This window comes from Eumetopias jubatus, unplaced genomic scaffold, assembly GCF_037043125.1.
Source record: "Eumetopias jubatus isolate StellerSeaLion01/CBP00866 unplaced genomic scaffold, mEumJub1_p1.0 scaffold_59, whole genome shotgun sequence".
Taxonomy (NCBI): Eukaryota; Metazoa; Chordata; class Mammalia; order Carnivora; family Otariidae; genus Eumetopias; species Eumetopias jubatus.
Window position 1 is genome coordinate 892,825 of NW_028274865.1, and position 7,286 is coordinate 900,110.

Genomic DNA, 7,286 nt, shown 5'->3' on the forward strand with positions numbered 1-7,286 from the left:
TCTTCTTCTTCTGGGATGCCAATTATTCTAATGTTGTTTCATCTTATCATATCGCTTAGCTCTCGAATTCTGCCCTCGTGATCCTGTAGTTGTATCTCTCTCTTTTTCTCAGCCTGTTTATTTTCCATCATTTGGTCTTCTATATCACTGATTCTCTCTTCTGCCTCATTTATCCTAGCAGTTAGTGCCCCCAGTTTGGATTGCACCTCATCAATAGCCTTTTTGATTTCGACGTGGTTAGATTTTAGTTCTTTTATTTCACCAGAAAGGGTTTCTCTAAAATCTTCCATGCTTTTTTCAAGCCCAGCTAGTATCTTTAAAGTCCTGATTCTGAACTCTATGTCCGACATCGTACTAATGTCCGTATTGAATAGGTCCCTGCCTGACAGTACTACCTCTTGTTCTTTTAGCTGAGGCGATTTTTTCGTCTTGTCATTTTGTCCAGAGGAGAATAGGTGAATGAAAAGAACAAAATGCTAACAGGTTAACAACGTCCCCAGGAAATATACTGTGTACAAATCAGAAAAGACCTGAAACCAGGGGAAAAGAATCAGAAAGAAAGAAAAAAAGAGAGAGAGAAAAAAACAAAACAAAACAAAAAGATAAAAACAAAAACAGAACAATACAAAAAATGCAGAATTTGATCAAATATGGTCAGGCTAGTGCACAGATCAGCACTAGCTGATTTTGGGTGTATTTTGGTCTGTTAGAAGAAAGTGCCTCCTAAAATTTTGAAGGAAGGGAGACATATATGTACAAAATAAGGGTTGATACAATGAAGGGATGGAAGATGACTATAAAGATGAAAATTATAAAAGATTTTATAACAGTAATTGATAAGATAAGAAGTTGTTTGAAAAAAGAAAGAAGATTAAAAAAAAGAGAGAGAGAGAGAAAGGGGAGAGATTGTGGTCAGGTAGGAGAGTAGAACAAAGCCAAACACTAGTGATTTATGGTATATCTTGATCTGTTAGAAGAAACTGTATCTCAAAATTTTAAAGAGAGAACAACTTTTATGCCAAAAATAAGGGTAACTACTATGAAGGGATAAAATATGACTCTAAAAATGAAAAATAAAAATTTTTTAAAAAGGATTTAGAAGAGAGTTTGCGGCGACTGCAGCCATGGGGGCGCATCTTGCCCGGCGCTATGTGAGCGATCCATCGGGGGAGCCCGACCCCCAGCGGATGCCCACCTTCCCCCCCGACTACGGCTTCCCGGGGCGCAAGGAGCGCGAGATGGTGGCCACACAGCAGCAGATGAACGACGCACAGCTGGTGCTGCAGCAGCGAGACTACTGCGCCCACTACCTCATCCGGCTGCTCAAGTGCAAGCGCGACAGCTTCCCCAACTTCCTGGGCTGCAAGCACGAGCAGCACGACTGGGAGTACTGCGAGCACTTCGACTACGTCATGCGCATGAAGAAGTTTGAGCGGGAACGTCGGCTGCTCCAGCGGAAGAAGCGGCGGGAGCAGAGGGAGGCGGATGTGGCCAGAGGCCAGGGGCCCTGCGAGGTGGCCCCCGAGGTCGCCCTGTAGTGGATCCGCCCCCACCCTGTGGACCAGTTGAGAAATAAAAGCCTCCAGGCCCCTCAAAAAAAAAAAAAAGGATTTAGAAGATGTTGGTTGAAAAACGGAAAACGAAAAATTAAAAAAAAAACAGTTAAAAATTAACTTTGAAAAACTAATGAATCATGGTAAAAAAAAAGCCGCGAATTCTATGTGCAGTATTCCCCTAGCACTGGAGTTCTCCCGTTCTCCTTGATCGGTAAACTTGGTCTTGGCTTGCTGGCTGTTCGTGCTGATCTTCTGGGGGAGAGGCCTGTTGCCATGGTTCCCAAATGTCTTTGCAGGAGGCAGAATTGCCCCACCCTTGTCGGTCCAGCCTAAGAAAGCTGCTCGGGTTTGCTCTCAGGAGTTTTTGATCCCTGCAAGCTCTCGGGACAGCTTTGGAGGACCAGGGTGAAAATGGTGGCCTCCCAATCTCCACCTGGAGGAGCTGAGATTTCGGGGCCCCTCTCCTCAGTGCGCCCCCAGAAAAAGCAGTCACTCCCCTCTCCCCGGTCTCCGACCGCACTCCGTGCTCACCCGGCCTGTGACCGAGCATTTCTATCTCTGGCACCCGACCCCGTGTGGAGTCTCCAAACCCAGCAGATCCCTGCGGTGCGCTCCCACGTGGCTCTCCCCGTGAAGGAAGGAGAGTCTCCCCAGCTCTACCGCTTGTTGCGTCCCTGCTGGAGGAACAGCGGCCCGACTGTGCCGCGGATCACAGTTTATGGCACCCCGAGCTGAGAGCCCGCGCCCTGGCTCCGTCTCTGCAGCCGGTTTCCCCACTCTAATACCTGGGAGGTCTGCTGCAATCAGGCACCCCCGGTTTTTCTGTTACCCCGAGGGTCCTGAGCCACACTGTCCCGCGAGGGTTCAACCCCCCACTTAGCCACTGGAGCGACGGTCCCTCAGCGGAGCCGATTTCTAAAAGTTCCGATTGTGCTATGTGGCTCTATCACTTGCCAGAAGCGGCGGAAGCCCCTTCGTCCGCCGTCTGTCCTCCCGAATATCGCCTCGGATTAACTTCTCCGCGTGTCCTACCTTCCAGTAAGTAGTCCCTTCTCTGTTCAGAGAGTTGTTGCTACTCTCTTCAATCTCCTGTTGATTTCGTAGGTGTTCAGAATGGTTTGATCCCTATTCAGCTGAATTCCTGAGACCAGACGAAATCCAGGTCTCCTACTCCTCCGCCATCTTGCTCCACTCCCCCTCTCTGAATATTCTTAATAGTGTTTTAGGTCTAACATAATTTTGTAGAAGCATTACAAATTCTTTTTGAATTTTATTACACAAATAAGACCAGATCTTATCTATCAATACCTTTATAGTTAGGCTTATAGAAATTATAATAATCTATAGTACTCAAAATTCAGAATCTTTTTTTTTAAGATTTTATTTATTTGCCAGAGAGAGAACACAAGCAGGAGACAGCGACAGGCAGAGGGAGAAGCAGGCTCCCTGCTGAGCAAGGAGCCTCGTGTGGACTTGATCCCAGGCCCCTGGGATCATGACCTGAGCTGAAGGCAGACTCTTAACTGACAGAGCCACCCAGGCGTCCCTAAATTCAGAATCTTTCTAGTGTTTGGGCTTTCAGTATTTTCCAGTGATCCCCTAAGATGTAAATTGTTTATTGCACAAAACGTGACATCGAAATCACTCCCAAAATATTCTTTCATTTTAAATACTTTTTCACTTGCTGCAGAGCACAACAGAATAAATTATTAGTTTGTATAATTTTTGAACCCTTTGTTTATAAAAACCCATCACGATGAAACATGATATGTTCATTGTAACTGATTCTTTATTCCTCCTGTAATATCAGTGAGCCAGAGGTGGCCCACTGTTTATTGGCAGGCTGGTACCCATTAGCTCAAACACCCGCTGCTGGTGCCAAACTCAGAATTGGTTTTTACACATCAGTCTTTTAAAAACATAACCCTGAAGAGCAGATTTTTAGGCACTGACTGCCTGCGTGATTTCCATATCCCGTGAAACTGTGTCCAACGGTTCCTAATCATAAATAAGATCAGTGAGTCAATCAATCAAGATCAACCCTGCAGCTCTAAAAGGCCCTGAACTGCTGTTGGCCTTTTAAGTCTCTGATCCAGAACCGTCCCCCCCCCCCAAGCCAGGCTGCAGAAAGGCATCACTTAGGCACATAAGAACCTTCTTCAATGTCCCCAGTATTGGAAGGGTTAATACTGTGATGGATCTCCCCTCTTGCAAACTTATCATTCCCCCAAGAAATGTTGTTTCATGTTACTTCCACCTCATGTTCACATCTTTTACTTCAGCCTGAAACTCATTGAAATCACTCTACATTCTTCCAGTCTTTGAATGTCTGTTTAAATTTGAAATACCTGATTGTTCTACTACTGCTGAGGAGGATGAAGGGGAAGAAGATAAAAAGGAGGATTCCTGAGAACAATTTAGCCAGCCACAATGAATCTCTTGGCCCTTTGTACATTTTTTGAACAGGTTCAGCCATGGTGTGAAATACCATATCCTCTAAAATCCAAATATTGCCCGTGATCTAGGATGACCTGTTTTATGCTCAACTAATCAATGACACTCCTTCAAGACCACAAAACTACTTATTAACATACTATAAAATGGCATGTTATAGATATGTTATTATCTTAATATAAAATATGAGGTACAGATCTCTGTGAATTTATATTTTGCTGTATTCAGTTTTCTTTGACATGCGTGTTGTTATTTAAATAAAACAATTAGAAGAATAATAAGAATAATGGTCTGTTATTAGTAGTCCTACTAGAACTAATTATGCAATCACATGTGTTAGAAAAAATAAAACAGTTATCACTAATAAACTCTTCATTGAAAATAGGCTTAGACTTACCAAAGAAAGGAGTCCATAAATGAAGGAATATTTTCTATGCATAAAATACTTGCATTATGTAGATACCTAGGCCTTCACGAGGTGATACATAACTTGCCACTCTTTGAGATGTGCCTATAGTGACTTCACCAGAGGAAATATACCTTATGGACAGAGAAGAAACTTGGCCAACACACCCCCAGCAAGGTGATCAAAGATAATCATCAACAGTGATAAGCCATCTTGAGAGGAAACATTCTTGATGTGAAGCGATAAGGATAATTTGTCTCTGTGATCTCCCGCCCCCAAACACATAACTCCCGTCTAGTCCTTTGAGAAAAACGTTAGACATAAACCAACTGACGATCATTCTACAAAGTACATGAACTGTGCTCCTCGACACTTTCCAGATGATGAAAAATATGGAAAGTCTGAGAACTGTCATGGCCAAGGGGAGTGACTGAGGGTGATGTGCCAGCTGTTCTGAGCCTGGAACAGAAAGGGTTAAAACCTAACCAAATCTGAGTAAAATTATAGACTTTAGTTAATAATTATCTATTTTGAATAGTAGTTGTGAAGATATACCAACTGAGGCGATATATTTGGCAGACTGCTCATTTGTTTGTTAAATTCACGTGAGTGAAATCATCTGGTGTTTGTCTTTCTCTGACTTCTTTTGCTTAGCATTCTATTCTCTAAGTCTGTCCACGTTCTTGCAAATGGCAAGATTTCATTCCTTTTTCTGGTTGAGTAATATGCCATTGTATTTGTATGCCACATCCTTTTTATCCATTCATCTGTGAAAGGACACTTGGATGGATTCCATCATGTGGCTATTAAAGTGAAAAAAGAGAGAGAGACAAACCAAGAAACAGGCTCTCTTTTTTCTTTTTTTTTTAAAATATAAATTCAACTAACCAACTTATAGGTACATCATTAGTTTCAGATATAGTGTTCAAAAATGATCAGTTGTGTGTAAGACCCAGTGCTCATCACATCATGTGCCCTCCTTAATGCTCATCGCCCAATTAACTCATCCCCCCAACCCTTCTCCCCTCCAGCAACCCTCAGTTTGTTTCCTTTTTATTTTCTTTTCCTACTGTTATGTTAATCACCATACATTCCCTCAGGTTGTTTCCAATGATGAAGAGTCTCTGATAGTTTTTCTCCCTCTCTGATGACTTTCCATTCTGTTTTCACTCCCTTCCCCTATGGTCCTTTGCCCGGTTTCTTATATTCCACATATGAGTGAAACCATATGATAATTGCTTTCTCTGATTGACCTATTTCTCTTAGCATAATACCCTCTAGTAACATCCATGTCAATGTAAATGGTAAGTATTAATCCCTTCTGAGGGCTGACTAATATTCCACTGTATATGTATAGCACATCTTCTTTATCCATTCATCTGTTATATGGACATCTGGGCTCTTTCCACGGTTTGGCTACTGTGGACATTGCTTCTATGAACTTTGGGGTCCAGGTGCCTGTTCAGATCACTACATTTGCATCTTTGGGTCAATACCTAGTAGTGTAATTGCTGGGTCATAGGGTAGCTGAAGTTTTAATTTTTTGAGGAACATACCATTTTCCAGAGTGCCTGCACTGGTTTACATTCCCACCAGCAGTGTAGGAAGGTTCCCCTTTCTCCACATCGTCGCCAATATCTGCTGTTTCCTGCCTTGTTAATTGTAGCCATTCTGACTGGTGTGAAGTGGTATCTCATTGTGGTTTTAATTTGTAAGTCCCTGATGCGAAGTGATATGGAGAATTTTTTCATGTGTCTGTTGACCATACGGATGTCTTCTTTGGAGAAATGTCTGTTCGTATATTCTGCCCATTTCTTGACTGGATTCTCTGTTTTTTGGGTGTTGAGTTTGATAAGTTTTTTATACATCTTGGATACTAGCCCTTTCTTTTAAAAATTCTATTCATTTATTTGACAGAGACAGCGGGAGAGGGAACACCAACAGGGGGAGTGGGAGAGGGAGAAGCAGGCTTACCCCTGAGCAGGATCATGACCTGAGCTGAAGACAGACACTTAACAACTGAGCCACCCAGGTGTCCCAATACTGGCCCTTTAAAAAAATATATTATGTTCAGTTAGCCAACATAGAGTGTCCCAATACTGGCCCTTTGAAAAAAAAATATTATGTTCAGTTAGCCAACATAGAGTATATCATTAGTTTTTGGTGTAGTGTTCAATGATTCATTAGTTGCATATAACAACCAAATGCTCATCACAACACGTACCCTCCTTAATACCCATCACCTGGCTAACCTATTCCTCCAAATCCCTCATTTCTGTAGCCCTCAATTTGTTTCCCAGAGTCCTGAGTCTCTCATTGTTTGTCTCCTTCTCTAATTTCTTCCCCTTCGGTTTTCCCTCCCTTCCCCTGTAGTCCTCCGTGCTATTCCTTATGTCCCACATATGAGTGAAACCATGTGATAATTGTCTTTCTCTGCTTGACTTATTTCATTTACCATAATAGCCCTTTATCTGATATGTCATTTGCAAATCCTTTTCCCATTCTGTAGGTTGACTTTTAGTTAGGTTGACTGTTTGGTTTGTTGTACAGAAGTCTTTGGTCTTGATGAAGTCCCAGTAGTTCATTTTTGCTTTACTTTCCCTTGCCTTTCGAGATGTGTCTGGGAAGGAGTTGCTGTGGCTGAGGTTGAAGAGGTTGCTGCCTCTGTTCTCCTCTAGGATTTTGATAGATTCCTGTCTCCATTGGAAGTCTTTCATCCAGACTCTTAACTCTAGAGAACAAAGTGATGGTTACCAGAAGAGTGATGGTTGGGAGCATGGGTGAGATAGGTGATGGGGATTAAGGAGTGCACTTGTCCTGATGAGCCCTGGAAAATGCATGGAAATGTTGAATCACTCTACTGTATACAA

The 7,286-nt window shown here is 42.6% G+C and overlaps 1 pseudogene; it reads left to right on the top strand.

The window, feature by feature from the left end:
* Positions 1-1,109: 1,109 nt before the first annotated feature.
* On the top strand, positions 1,110-1,573 carry LOC148161799 (NADH dehydrogenase [ubiquinone] 1 beta subcomplex subunit 7 pseudogene; annotated as a pseudogene).
* The last annotated feature ends 5,713 nt before the right edge of the window (positions 1,574-7,286 follow it).